At 44.4% G+C, this 14,144-nt stretch overlaps 1 non-coding gene across 1 annotated transcript; it reads right to left on the bottom strand.

Annotated features, from left to right (window-relative positions):
* Positions 1-9,886: 9,886 nt before the first annotated feature.
* Positions 9,887-9,961, bottom strand: Trnas-cga (transfer RNA serine (anticodon CGA)). Its single transcript has one exon. It is a non-coding gene; the product is annotated as a tRNA-Ser (tRNA).
* Positions 9,962-14,144: the final 4,183 nt, after the last annotated feature.

Genomic DNA, 14,144 nt, shown 5'->3' with positions numbered 1-14,144 from the left:
ACACCGTCCTCCTCACTCTGCCACCACTTCCCCACTGGCCACGCCACAGCTCGCTCCGTCCCCATCAACAATCTCTAGCAAAGATCTTAGTGGTCTCAAACCAGAGCGACAGCACACAACAGATTGAGCTAGTGGCGCCAGGCATACGAAAGTTGACGCCAGCAACCCCCTACGAAATGAGGAGGTTCCCCACAGGATAAGTTAGGAAAAGAATAAATGGAAAACACTGACAAGAAGAAGGGACAGGATGATAGGATATCGGTTAAGATATCAGGGAAAAACTTCCATGGTACTAAAGGGAGCTGTAGAGGGTGAAAGATTACCGTCCAACCTCCTTGCCTAGGGGCGCCAGATGAAAGTTGATGTCGTCAAGCCCTGAATGTAACTTGCGCCACGGATAACTGGGGAGGGGAGCTTGAGAGCGCTACCTAGAGAGCGTTCCCTTTCTGTATGATACTAGGCAAGGGGCTGGAGGGCTCACAAGCTGATGTGTGGGTCCCCGCATTCTATATCTTTTATTTTAAATGAATTCCTTTAACTTGACTTCTTTGTGGTTTTTAAGGTATGTTAAAAATTGATGACAATTGATTACCTATTTATTTTAAACATTATCACTCGACTTTACAGCGATTGCAGCAATTGTTCCAGTTTACAGATATTACAATTTTACAACTTATAGCTCGGGTATATTATATACTAATCTGCACGCACATTTCTACGGGCAAGACGGAACTGCGTTGGCCAAATGTATACCACCAAAGTCTCCCAATATTTTACACAGGACATACACTATGTGAGGAGGATAACGGGCCAACTGGGCACCAGGTGCATTAACACAGGGGGTCAAATTTCCGAAATTAAACGAGAACATTCATTTCCTTACACAACCCAAAGCTGGAAATAAAAGAATTAGTACAAATATTCAAATACCTCTCTTCCATGCGTGAACATTGAGACAGACACACTGAGGGCACGTCTGCTCACTTACCCGTCTTCTGTAACATTCCCAGAATATGGCGGGCACTCGGAGGTCTTCCTTGGCCCCGGTGGAGGGGGTAGTCGAACCACTTGGCCGTGACCAACCTCTCCACCCTAAATCTTGTGACACTGGAAAGCCTTTGACTTTTACCTGCCTGTGCTGTCTCTCTGATCAACTACCCAGGAGTAAGGTTGGCACTACTATACTACAGAACTACTTCCCAACTAAGATTTCGCCATGCTTTACGGAAAGGTGTGAGGACGATTGGGAAAGTTCACGTGCAGATTCACATTCACGTACAAGAAATGCATAATACACGACACATATAAATACGTATTATGAAGCCTGACACATTTCTTTCCACCCGTCCACATGGGTTCTGTTGCACCCGCGGCCGGCCGCGTCGTATAATAAAATTGGCGGCGGAGCCGCCTCTGTCTGTATTTCCCGGTGCGAGCTAGCAGCGAAACCTGCTGCTTATAGAGCGGAAACTACTGTACCGTTTCAAGGGTAACGGCTGGTCTCGGCGAAGGTTCGAGTCCTCCCTCGGACATGGGTGTGTGATTTTGCCCTTAGGATAATTTAGGTTCAGTAATGTGTAAGCTTAGGGACTGATGACCTTAGCAAGTAAGTCCCATAAGATTTCACACACATTTGAACATTTTTTTTTGTAGAGGGTAAAACTGTAGAGGAAAACAGAGATTACAATATATCCAGAAAATACTGAGGACGTAAGTTGCGAGTGCTTCTTTGAGATATTGTCACAGGAGAGGAATTCATGGTCGGCCTCATCAAACCAGTTGACTGATAATCCAAAAAAACTACACTTATTTGAACCTCGGGATCTCGACAACGGATAATGATATCGAAAAAGTTTCAAGATTAGTTGAGTACATCAAACTAAAAACATATGATAAAAACTTTGCCGATTTGCCGTGAACAGAAATTATAGAAGTGGCCATCCCCACAATTGGTATGTCTGGTACCCAAAAATGATGGTTTTTCGGGTGTACCTTGACAAGGGATAAAGATTCTAGAAAACGGGAAAATGATTTTCTAAAAATGCACAGTAAAAATTTGAGACACTTGCTACAGTTATTTACTTAGATAATTCCGGCCCAAAGTGCAATAACGGCAATTATAGAAGTGGCCATCGCCACAATTTGCACTTCCGTACCCAAAAATCATGGTTTTTCGAGTTTTCTCAGGAACCGCCCATGAACAAATGGTACTTCTATAAGTCCGCTCAGGTCCACATCTAATGCAAACCAACCAACTTATTTGCTCTGTTTGCCTGGACTGGAGTGAGAGTGTAACGTTTAAATTTTGACCTTGTAGAGTAGGAGAGCTATAGGATGCCCGTTCTTCTGATGGGAACGCAAATAGTCCCGAGGCCAAGGGCTATTCAAAACACAAGTGCCGCTGTCTTTGTGATCAACAGAACCCGGGATACGACCGCCTGAAGAATCGCGTTTTCGTGCACGGCTTTTTGGAACACATTGGACAGTGCACTGACGTGCTCGGACCGATATTAATCAGGCGTACGGCAGAGGTAGCTGAAATAAGGTGCTTCATTAAATACATGGGGTGCGTTTTCAAATTAACGGTTGCAGCCTATCTGTAATCACAAAAACTTTACATTCTCTACTTATTCTATTTATTGTTTAAGCAGATTATTTTTATAGCTTGTGGTTTTCTACGAGAAGTATATACTGAGTTTTGTCAAAATTTAATGCAAGTGCCTTGAAGCATCTTGTTGTTCTCAGTTATTTCATTAGCTACCTTGTCGGTAAGAGGACTTTTACTAACTTTAATTTCTATTAAAGGACAACATTTGCTTCTTGGTTCAAATGGTTCAAATGGCTCTGAGCACTATGGGACTCAACTGCTGTGGTCATAAGTCCCCTAGAACTTAGAACTACTTAAACCTAACTAACCTAAGGACATCACACACATCCATGCCCGAGGCAGGATTCGAACCTGCGACCGCAGCGGTCGTGCGGTTCCAGACTGTAGCGCCTTTAACCGCTCGGCCGCTCCGGCCGGCCATTTGCTTCTTTTGATAGTCCCTATGGAAGATGATCTATGTAGTTAAGAAACAACAGGGGGTCCAAAATAAATCACTACAGTGTATAATGTCTGACTGCTTCAAATTTTGAGTGCCTGTAGTTTTGCGATCGACATGGATCTACGTAATAAGACGTAACCACACATCGTGGATAAATGACAAACAGCAATTGAAAAGTTTAAGATATTGATAACTAAAAAAGAATGCAAATTTTAGCAGTGGGAATGATTTCACAAACATACGCGACAGTTTTTATAAGTCGAATGTCGTATCGGTAACTGATTTTAAAAATTGATCAGAGTCCTTGATAGTACGACCTATGTCTAAAATTTAATGGGAAGCTATAATCGGAATTGGTGTAACACAGGACTCTTTATGGGAGTATACCTATTAGGTTTATTGCACGTAGCTTGCAGCGTACCTCGCCTGCAAGAGGTAAGATTCGTCTCAATTGCCCGAATTAAAGGAGTACTCATACCAAAAGAAAAGCGGCCACCATTCGACCTTCAGGCTTTCCGACGGTCAGGTGTGCTGCGCTTCGAAGTTTGTTCTTATTACTGCTAATTACACAGCTAATTAGACAGCGTCTAAGGGCTTTCGGTTCGTATTGCCCTCTTTTGTGAAACGTAAGCTCCGACTCCCGATGGCAAGAGCTGAAACTGGTCTCTCTTTTCTACGCGGAAGCCTCCGTTCGGGTGCTAACACGCTTCCATCACACCCCCATCTTCCCGTAAGATGGCCCTTTGTTCGGCAGTGCCTTTTACTGGGCCGTTTTTCCTCGGTTTTATTTTTTTCCCCTCCACCACTAACGAGCATTCTCTCAGGAGGAAGGAACGTAATACCCCAAAGACATGCAAACTACATGGAAGCTCTGCAAATTACCCGCAGCGAAGGCGCTCGCCTCACCCACTGGATGTCACGCTAAACCCGCAGCTGTCAGCCGTCCACGTTACCGCACGGCAGTTCACACGTCGCGCTTGCTTCTAATCACCCCCTCCCCCACCGCCCACTCGCTCCTAAAGTCGATTACGCCCTTAATCGTGTCTGAGCATGTATGTCCTCTTTTCTTTCTTAGTGTCAGCTCCCTTATTCCACGTCTGATTATCACAGTTCACCGTGAGAAATGATACAAGTACAAAGTAGAGTATGAATCACAATAGAGTGAAAAAAAATTCTGCGCCAAGTGTTCAACTATGGATCACTTCGCCTATAGGGCCGAAGCTATACAGCTAGCTGTTGCCGTTGTGGTCTTCAGTGCGAAGATTTGTTTCATGTATCTCTCCTCGCTAGTCTACAACTTATCTCTTCATCTCTCCGTAACTGCTGCACCTCGCATCCATTTGAACCAGCTTCCTGCAGTCTATCTCTGTTCCCCCTCAATAATTTTTACCTCCAAACACTCCCTTCCATTACCAAATTGACGATTCGTTGAGTAACAGTATGTGTCCTACTACTGATCCCCTCTTTTAGTAAAGTTGAGCTAGTATTTAAAGTAGCAGAATAAAGATGCAGTACATCACAAGAAGACGAAACTCATTTTCAAAGTAAGATACGGAAATCCATAATACTTACTGGTGCTGTAAGACTAACCTTACGAAGGAAAGAGACAAAGAAATTTTACAAATCTGTCACCCTCTTTTGTAACGTATGGAAGTGAAACCAGAATAATAATAAAAAAGATACACTTAGAACCCAGAGTTTGGAAATGCTTTTGTTCAGAAACGTATCAAGTTACACAAGATGGAAAGCGGAATACAGAAATAAGAGCAGAACTGAGATCAATGTCTATAAATGAAGAAAATGGAGGATTGTGGCAGGAAATGGAAATTTCTTTTCCCCACTAATTGATTCAGTACCTCCTCATTAAATATCCGATCAACCCATCTATCGTCAACATTTTTTTCCATAGCACCACATTTCAAAAGCTTCAATATTCTTCTTGTCTGAAGTGTTTACTGTCCACGTTTCATTTCCACACAATGATTCGCTTCAGATAAATACCAGGTGGTTATAATTAAAGTGCAGCTATTCGCAGAGGTACAGTGTTGGTTTTAATTATCGTACGGCAGTGAAACTTGGTAGGTAGTCTATTGCGTTAAAGCAGAACCGATTTACGTTGGATAAAAATTAGTATCAATTTTGGTCACCAGGTGCAAATCTGGTGGTGCGGGTGCGTATACAAATGCTTCCATATGTAATAGGCTAGGAACGGGTCATGGGCAGCAAAGGTCAAACAAGTGAGAAAGGCATAACCTTGATTTTATTGTTAATCGCTACTTACACATTTGCTTAATAAGAGAATAGGAGACGTAGGCGAGATGCTATACAACGCCAGATTTGCACCCGGGGTCGAAATTGGAACTAATTTTTTTCTACATTAAATCGGTTCCACATTAACGCGCTACCATATCTCCCAAGTTTCACTGCCATACGTTAATTACAGCTCACACTGGACCTCCGCGAGTAACTGCACTTTAATTACCACCACCTGCTACTTTCAGAAAACAGTTCCGAACATTTAAATTAACTTCTCTTTTTCTTAAACTTTTTATTTCACACTGTCGTTATATTTTCTATATCCTCTCTGCTTGGCCATCATCGGCTATTTTGCTACCAAATAGGAAAATCCATCTATTGCTTTCAGTATTCCAATGTTTTTCCCTCAGCATCAGTTGCTTTAATTGAACTACATTCCACTACTATTGTTTTGCTTTTGTTGATGTTCATCTTATAACGTCTTTCCCAGGCATTTTCCATTCCATATAACTGATCTTTCAACTCCTTTGCCCTCTCCCACAGAATTCCCATATCATCCATTAATCTCAAAGTTTTAATTTCTTCTCCCTGAAATTTAAAACCCTTTCCAAATTTCTCTTTGTTTCTCTTTTCTATTTGCTCCATGTACAGATTGAATAACACGTCTTAAGCACTTTAACCTATCATTCCCTGTATTTTATGCCTGCTGCCTTCATAGTAAATGGTTTTTAACTGAGTATTTTGAGATCTGAAACCAATATTCGTAATCAGTAGTTCAGACTCCGACGACTACAGAATGTATCTCACACCTAAAACTTCTTAAATCTGTAAATGGCCAACGAAACAATAATTTCCAGAAAAGAAACTCTTAACAACATAGGTTTTTGTCATCCGGAATCCATTTCAATAAGAGTCTTCTCCATTCGTAACTGTGTCATAAGTGATAAAACAACCGACGCTGAGACAACTGTCATTGGAGTGACTACTTGTAAATTGAACTTATTGCTTTATATATCTAAACATGTTATAAATTAAAGTCCCCTGCCGTGTTTCTCTGACTATGTTGATGGCTGTAGCCAGGAAATACTGTAGGGATTTTGATTCCGTTTTCACTAAAGGACAGATTGGTTCACGAGGAAGATTTGTGTATATAGTTCATAAAAATTTTGTGCAAATTGTGTGAACTATGGTGGATTAAAATCACCGCCGCGTTTTTTTCTTTATGTGTGAAGACCAATCTCAGTAACTACTGTAAGATTTTTGATAGGTTTTTACTGACAGATAGACCAATTCACGAGGGAGATTGAGCATATAATTTGTTACAGCTTCGCCAGAGAAATCATATAGCTGTAGACATTTAGTGCTACCTGTGCAAAGCCGGGGATTGCTGATAGCACAGTATATAAGGCTTGTTTCTTTTAACTTGAGGCAACTAAATATCTCTAAACGACGCACCGTACGAAAAAAAGTTATTGGTAAAAAGTTAATATTACACTCATGCTCATAAATTAAGGATAATGCTGATACATGGTGAAACAACGCTCTGGTGAGCGGTCTGCGGGATTAAATCACCATGCAGTGCATTTGACCTGCGGCCGTCGCACGGTAGCGCTGGCAGCAGTCTACATACGCAGAGGTTTGTTGGTGCATGTCAGAGTACGGTGCAGCAAGTGCAGCGAGTAAGTGTGCAGACGTTTGCAGACGTGCTAAAGGTGACTGTATGTTGAAAATGGCTCCAAGAACACATATTGACGACGTTATGAGGGGTAAAATACTAGGGCGACTGGAGGCTGGTCAAATACAGCAGGTCGTAGCACGGGCCCTCCGTGTGCCATGAAGTGTGACCTCAAGATTATGGCAACGATTCCAGCAGACAGGAAACGTGTACAGGCGCTACAGTACGGGAGTTCCACAGTGTACAACACCACAAGAAGACCGATATCTCACCATCAGTGCCCGCAGACGGCCACGGAATACTGCTGGTAGCCTTGCTCGGGACCTTACCACAACCACTGGAACATTTGTCTCCAGACACACAGTTTACAGACGACTGAACAGACATGGTTTATTCGCCCGGAGACCTGCAAGGTGCATTCCACTGACCCCTGGTCACAGGAGAGCCCGTAAAGCCTGGTGTCAAGATCGCAGTACATGGTCATTGGAACAGTGGTCCCAGGTTATGTTCACGGACGAGTCCAGGTATAGTCTGAACAGTGATTCTCGACGGGTTTTCATCTGGCGTGAACCAGGAACCAGATATCAGCCCCTTAATGTCCTTGAGAGGGACCTGTATGGAGGTCGTGGTTTGATGGTGTGGGGTGGTATTACGATTGGTGCACGTACACCCCTGCATGTCTTTGACAAAGGAATTGTAACAGGACAGGTGTATCGGGACGTCATTTTGCACCAGTATGTCCGCCTTTTCAGGGATGCAGTGGGTCCCACCTTCCTCCTGATGAATGATAACGCACGGCCCCACCGAGCTGTCATCGTGGAGGAGTCCCTTGAATCAGAAGATATAAGGCGAATGCAGTGGCCTGCCTGTTCTCCAGACCTGAACCCCATTGGGCAAGTCTGGGATGCTCTCGGTCGACGTATCGCTGCCCGCCTTCAAACCCCTACGACACTTCAGGAGCTCCGACAGGCACTGGTGCAAGAATGGGAGGCTATACCCCAGCAGCTGCTCGACCACTTGATCCAGAGTATGCCAACCCGTTGTGTGGCCTGTGTACGTGTGCATGGTGATCGGATCCCATACTGATGTCGGGATACGTGCTCAGGAAACAGTGGCGTTTTGTAGCACATGTGCTTCGGGACGGTACGCACATTTGACCCAAATTTTAAACTTAAGCGTTGCACTGGGTGGAATTTAGTTCCGTTGCGCAGTGTATATCGTGGAATGTCAAGTCTTGACTCAGTGTCAGGATACAGGAGAAAGGTGGATGACTATCAGATGCTTTTTGCTGGGGATATCTGATTTTTATTTTTATTTGTTGTCAACGACCAATCCGGTAGAAGCAGCCATCGTCTCGTAGTGCTACTCACGTGCTAGGAAAAGTTATAAAGTCGCCACAAAAAAATAAAGTTATGAGCCGGTAATTAATTTTTTGTTTGTTTGCAGGTACACGTCTGTAGTTCTGCCAGAGATTGAAAGCCCTGCGACACAGTTACGTAGCATGCTGTTAGAGAGGCCATTGATAAAGTGGATTGTTATACAGTAATACGTTGTCTGCACTGGGAGGATTACAACGCTGCAACAGTCTATGTCGAGTTGGTGGAAGCGTACTGCAACAACGGTCCATTATATGACACATCCGTTAGGTGACCAGATGCTTATAGTGCAATCAAACAACTCTGAATGACGGAGAACGAAGTGGCAGATTACAACTCTTATGAAGAGCTGGGAAATAGCAAGATTACTGAAGGCACTGCACTAGAAGACCGGGGAAACCCCACGGAAGCAATAATGGGAAGAAGTGAAAATCACACGTGATATGTTTTCGGCATCTGGCACGGTATTTAGATCATGACATAGTTCACCGCTCGCTGGGTCCTTCGACCCTCCGAACCGAGGCAGCAGTGGAAATGTTTCAGCTATGACAGACTAATCTGTATGACTTCTTTGGCCACTTAGCGCTCGCGGACGAGTGCTATGTTTATCACTATGAAACCGAGACAAAGAAACAAAGCAATCAGTGGAAACACGCGGAGCCACCATCACTTAAACAGGAGAAGACGCAGCCATCATCTGTCAAGGTGATGCTGAGTGTTTTTGATTCTACCTTAATCTGGTACTGACAGATTATGCTCGTATGGGACAAGCCATTACAAAAGCATACTGAAACGGATCCGTCAAATCCATTTCACAGAATTAAGTCTCGTTGACGAGTTACTCCTGGCTACCTGGGTGCAACGGTACACGCCTCAAGGAAAGAAAAACGTAATTTGTTCTCAAATTATTAGGTCAACAACTCTGTTTCCGCCGTTTTGCAATAGGTGACAGTGGCGGCAAGTGGTGGTGCAGATGGCAGATCTTTAAGTGTCATATAATTGGCTTAGGCACTAGTATACATAGCATCATCAAAATATTAGTCAGTTTGTGACTATGTCAGAAAGTTATTCTCGACTGAATATTGGAATGTCAGCTTACGAGCCCAGTTCTCGTCATTTGCGAGAAGTTTTAATTTTCTGTTTTAACATGAAGAAATCTGCGGTTGAGGCACATAATATGCTGGGTAAGACCTATGGTGAGGAAGCTTTTTGTGAAAGAACGTGCAGACAATAGTTCCAGTGCTTCAAGAATGGCCATTTTGACGTCAAAGACCGGCATGGCGGTGGAGGACAGAAGGTCTTTCAAAGCTACTGAAACCGACGGAATCATCACAGGAGATCGTTATCGAAAGCAATTGATGCCGAGCGCTGAAAGACAAACGGCCACTATAGAGTGATAGACATGGGTAGGTGATTTTGCACAAAGACAATGCTCAAACCCATGTGGCAAAATCCGTCAAAACATAGAATGAAATTTTCACTCTACAGCGGAGTGTGCTCTGATATGTAACTTCCTGGCAGATTAAAACTGTGTGCCGGACCGAGACTCGAACTCGGGACCTTTGCCTTTCGCGGGCAAGCGCTCTACCAACTGAGCTACCCAAGCATGACTCTCGCCCCGTCCTCACAGCTTTAGTTCTGCAAGGTTCGCCGGAGAGCTTCCTTGAAGTTTGGAAGGTAGGAGACGAGGTACTGGCGGAATTAAAGCTGTGAGGACGGGGCGTGAGTCGTGCTTGGGTAGATCAGTTGGTAGAGCGCTTGCCCGCGAAAGGCAAAGGTCCCGAGTTCGGGTCTCGGTCCGGCACACAGTTTTAATCTGCCAGGAAGTTTCCGTCAAAATATATTTGGGAAAATAAAATTTGGTTGACAGGAGATCGGCAACTGAGCACCGTGGAATCAGATAATAAACCGCTTCAGTTGTAAATGTTGAAATATGCACCACTACTCCACCCGCCACATTGCTCCTTCTAACTACCACCTTTTTCGATCAGTTTCACACGGTCTGGCTGACCAGCCCTTCCGGTCATATGAACAAGTGCAAAACTGAATCGATTCTTGGACCTCCTCAAAACACGCTGAGTTCTTCTACCGCACGATTCTAAAGCTGTCCGAAAGATGGGAGAAAGTAGTGGCCAGCGATGACCAATACTTTGAATCTTAAGATTTTTGTAAGTTTTTCACAATAAAGCGTCAAATTTCGAGAAAAAATGGTGGAAACAAAATTGTAGATCTAATCTTACCTCTGTGAAGCAGTATTTTCCTCTGCCCTAAACCAGTGATTAAACCCTGAATGCATGGTTATGTTTGATGTCAGAGTTGATTCTCGCGAGTGCCGGAAACATTATCTGCAAATACCGTGCCGCCAGCTTGAGGAAGTAAACCGAAAGAGAAGGCCACTTTGTCGACATGACATGTTGTTTGGTCACGGCTGTGCAATTAATTTGGCTAAGGTGCGTGCTTCTTCTCTAGTCAGTTGCACCCCCCCCCCCCCGCCCCCACCCGGTCGCCTCCACATCTTAGCACATGTTAGAGCTGGTCCATGAGCCATCTATAGGCATTCTGTAACGATATAAGGAAAGGTACAGGAATGTATTATAAGTGAGTTACCAGTTTGCTTACCGATTTCATTTTCAGTTTCTGGATCTTAGTGGGTCACTTAGTAGTCGATTTGTATGTAATTTCTCGCATGCGCAAATAATTGTAACTCCTTTGTAAAGCACTTTTATGTAGACTGAACTACTGTCACATTTGGTGATATTACAGGGAAACCATGTCTTTGCTTAACGTTTCATAAACTAAATGCTCTATCACCGCATCAAGTAAATTCAAAGAGTGTATTTATGCTTTATGCAGTATTGAATTTCATAATTTTTCATGATCTATGGAACTTGGAAACTGTGTCTTTTTCCGATCTCATGCTTACCTGAACAGCACTAGGAATCATGTCTTGCGTTCTTAGAATAATAATAATTCGTTTTGTCTTTTACAACTGTCCAGTAAACTTGTACATGTTCGATTTAAAGTCATTGTGTGACAAAATAGGCTATCTTTCTTATCCCCCATTAGCACATGTACATCCGTGCACTTCTTATGTTGTTTCCGGGTTTATATCCCACTGATAAATTAACGGTACGTATACACGTGGGCAATTTTTAGTCATTTTTGTAATTTTCGAGTTAACATTATTAACAGAATTGAGTAATTTCAACATGAATAAAAAATTAAAAAATATCGTGAAAATTGGAGACAACACCTCATGAGAATGCCAAGTCACAGAATTCCTCAAAAGTAACTGAACTATAAGGCGAATGGGAAAAGAGATATTGGAAGGCCTCGAAAGAGATGTTTGTGAGTTCGGAACAGGAAACATCCTAATCCTTGAACGGAAGAAGAAGAAGAAGAAGAAGACGATTTTGATAACATAATGTTTGCATCTTGGCACCTGCCCGTCATTGGCGTTGCAGCTCTCTGCTTTGTACGTATTAGTGTTCGTAGCTCTTGTCTGTAGAGAAGAATATTCTTTTGGTTGCCTTTATTTATCAAATGAATGAACGAGTGAGTGTTTCTCTTTATATGTCTAACCCGTATGTTACCACGTGCAGTACGTTGGTATGAACAGTAAAGCATATCAGAGAGGATGCAACTTTTCTGTTTGATTATTATTTACTTTCATTTATCACGAACGGGGTCCCTGTTCATCAAGACCAGCTTATATTTGTTAATAAAATCTTGTGGAAATTTTAAGAAACGTATGTCTTCTGACTCGTGAATCTCGACCAAATCCGTATTCAAAATTAAATGTTGACTTAATGCGTTATCCGTTACTCAAAGTCAAAATGTTATAAGCACATTCTGTTGTTCGATTGAAACGGTCGGCAAGTGGTTATCCGTTGCTAAAACTTTTGAATACTAGACATCACCTCCCAAGAGGCATCCTTAACTTTTTACATGTTGAATACAGCCATGATATACAATGCCGAAAAAATTTAGTACACATGGAAATACGACATCGGTTTTGATTCGATGACGGCATATGCCACCTGACTTATAGCCGAGGAACTGATAATGGTTTTAGCGTCGTTCACCAACAGATAGCGTAGCGACATAAGCACCAGAGTGCCATCTGTATCTACCCTTTATTAGGGAATGCTCACAGCCAGAAGGCTCAGCCTGTGGAAAACCTCCCGTATCCTGATGTTCCTCAAACCCGACAAACCGCCGTCCGCTGTCTCCTCCTACCGTCCCATCAGCCTTACCTCGGTCTTCAGCAAGGTCCTGGAATCCATCCTTACCCGACGCATCCACCAGCATCTCCGCCAGCACGTCCTTCCCGTTACCCAGTGTGGCTTTCGGCCGTCCTTCTCTACCGATGACCTTCTCCTTCACCTCACTCATCTCCTCTCTGAACAACTCAACTCCTGTCACTCTGCCATCTTCCTCAACCCTCGACCTTGAACGCGCCTATGACTGTGGGTGGCATCCGGTCTCCTCTTCAAGCTCCAAACCTTCGCCCTTCCTCTCAACTACGTTCGTCTGATTAGGTCCTTTCTTTCCCAACGTTCTTCCTATGTCACCATCCATAACACGGATTCCTACACCTTCTACCCCTCCGCCAGTGTGCCCCAAGGTTCCGTCCTCTTCCCTCTTCTGTACACCGCTTGGTGTAACCATTGGTTGCTCAAGGTCAATCCTTCCAAGGCTCAGGCGATCATTGTAGGTAAAACCACCCCTTCCTTCCGTCTCCTCGACTTCTATCTCACCATTTATGGCCGTCCTGTCGCCCTCACCCCCACCCTTAAGTACCTTGGCGTCAGCCTTGACTATCGCCTCTCCTGGACCCCCCATCTCCAAATAATCCAAGCCAGGGCACATTCCTGACTCCATCTCCTCAAGCTCCTTTCTGGCCGCACATGGGGTCTGGACCCCTCCACCATCCTCCACACCTATAAATCCCTTATCTGCCCCATCCTCTGCTACGCTCATCCCACCTGGATCTCTGCCCCTCCTACCTTTTACAAATCCCTTCAAATCCTAGAATGCCATGCACTCCACCTCGCCTATCGCATCCGTCTCCCCTCCCTCACGTGGATCCTCTATGACCTTATTCCGATCCTGCACCTCCTTCTTTTCCTTGAACGGATACGGATCCTCTACACCTCCCGCAAACTTGATCCCCTTCACCCGCTTGTCTCTCCCATCGTGCCCCACCCCCATCCACTGCCGCACCTGCATTCCCACCTGCTCTCCATCTCTCCACTCTCCATACCCTCACCGAAGGTGGCTTCCACCAGCTCCCCCTCCCTGATGATGCCCTCATCCCCTCCATCTACCCCTCGTACCAACTTTGAACCTCCTCTCCTGCACCCTGTGTTTTTCTCCTGAGGGCACCCTCTCTCCCTTCTCTCCCTCCTCCCTCCCTCCTCATCTGGGCTTCCCCAACCCCCTACCTTCTCCACTGCCACTGCCATCTACACACTCCCCTCTGCCTCCTCCCCCCCCCTTGTTTCCCTTTTTGGCAGGTCCCCACACTCGCACACGAACAGTGAACATTCGCGCGCCAGAGATCATCGCCTAGTGTTTGTGTGTGTGTCGTCGTGTTTGTGTTCAAGTGTTCCAGTGTTACTCGTTTGTGTTCCAACGTTCGCGTGTGCCATCTGTCCTCACTGTGCGTGTCCACGTGTCTGAACATTTTTATTTTGGACTCTGCACTCGTGAACGGCTCTGTGTGTTTTACTTTTGTATGTCTACATTTGTACATCCACCCTGTCTGTTCTGCGATTGTCTCCTTTT

The sequence above is a fragment of the Schistocerca serialis genome, chromosome 7 (assembly GCF_023864345.2).
Source record: "Schistocerca serialis cubense isolate TAMUIC-IGC-003099 chromosome 7, iqSchSeri2.2, whole genome shotgun sequence".
NCBI classification, from domain to species: Eukaryota; Metazoa; Arthropoda; class Insecta; order Orthoptera; family Acrididae; genus Schistocerca; species Schistocerca serialis.
This window is presented reverse-complemented; position numbering and strand designations above follow the sequence as displayed.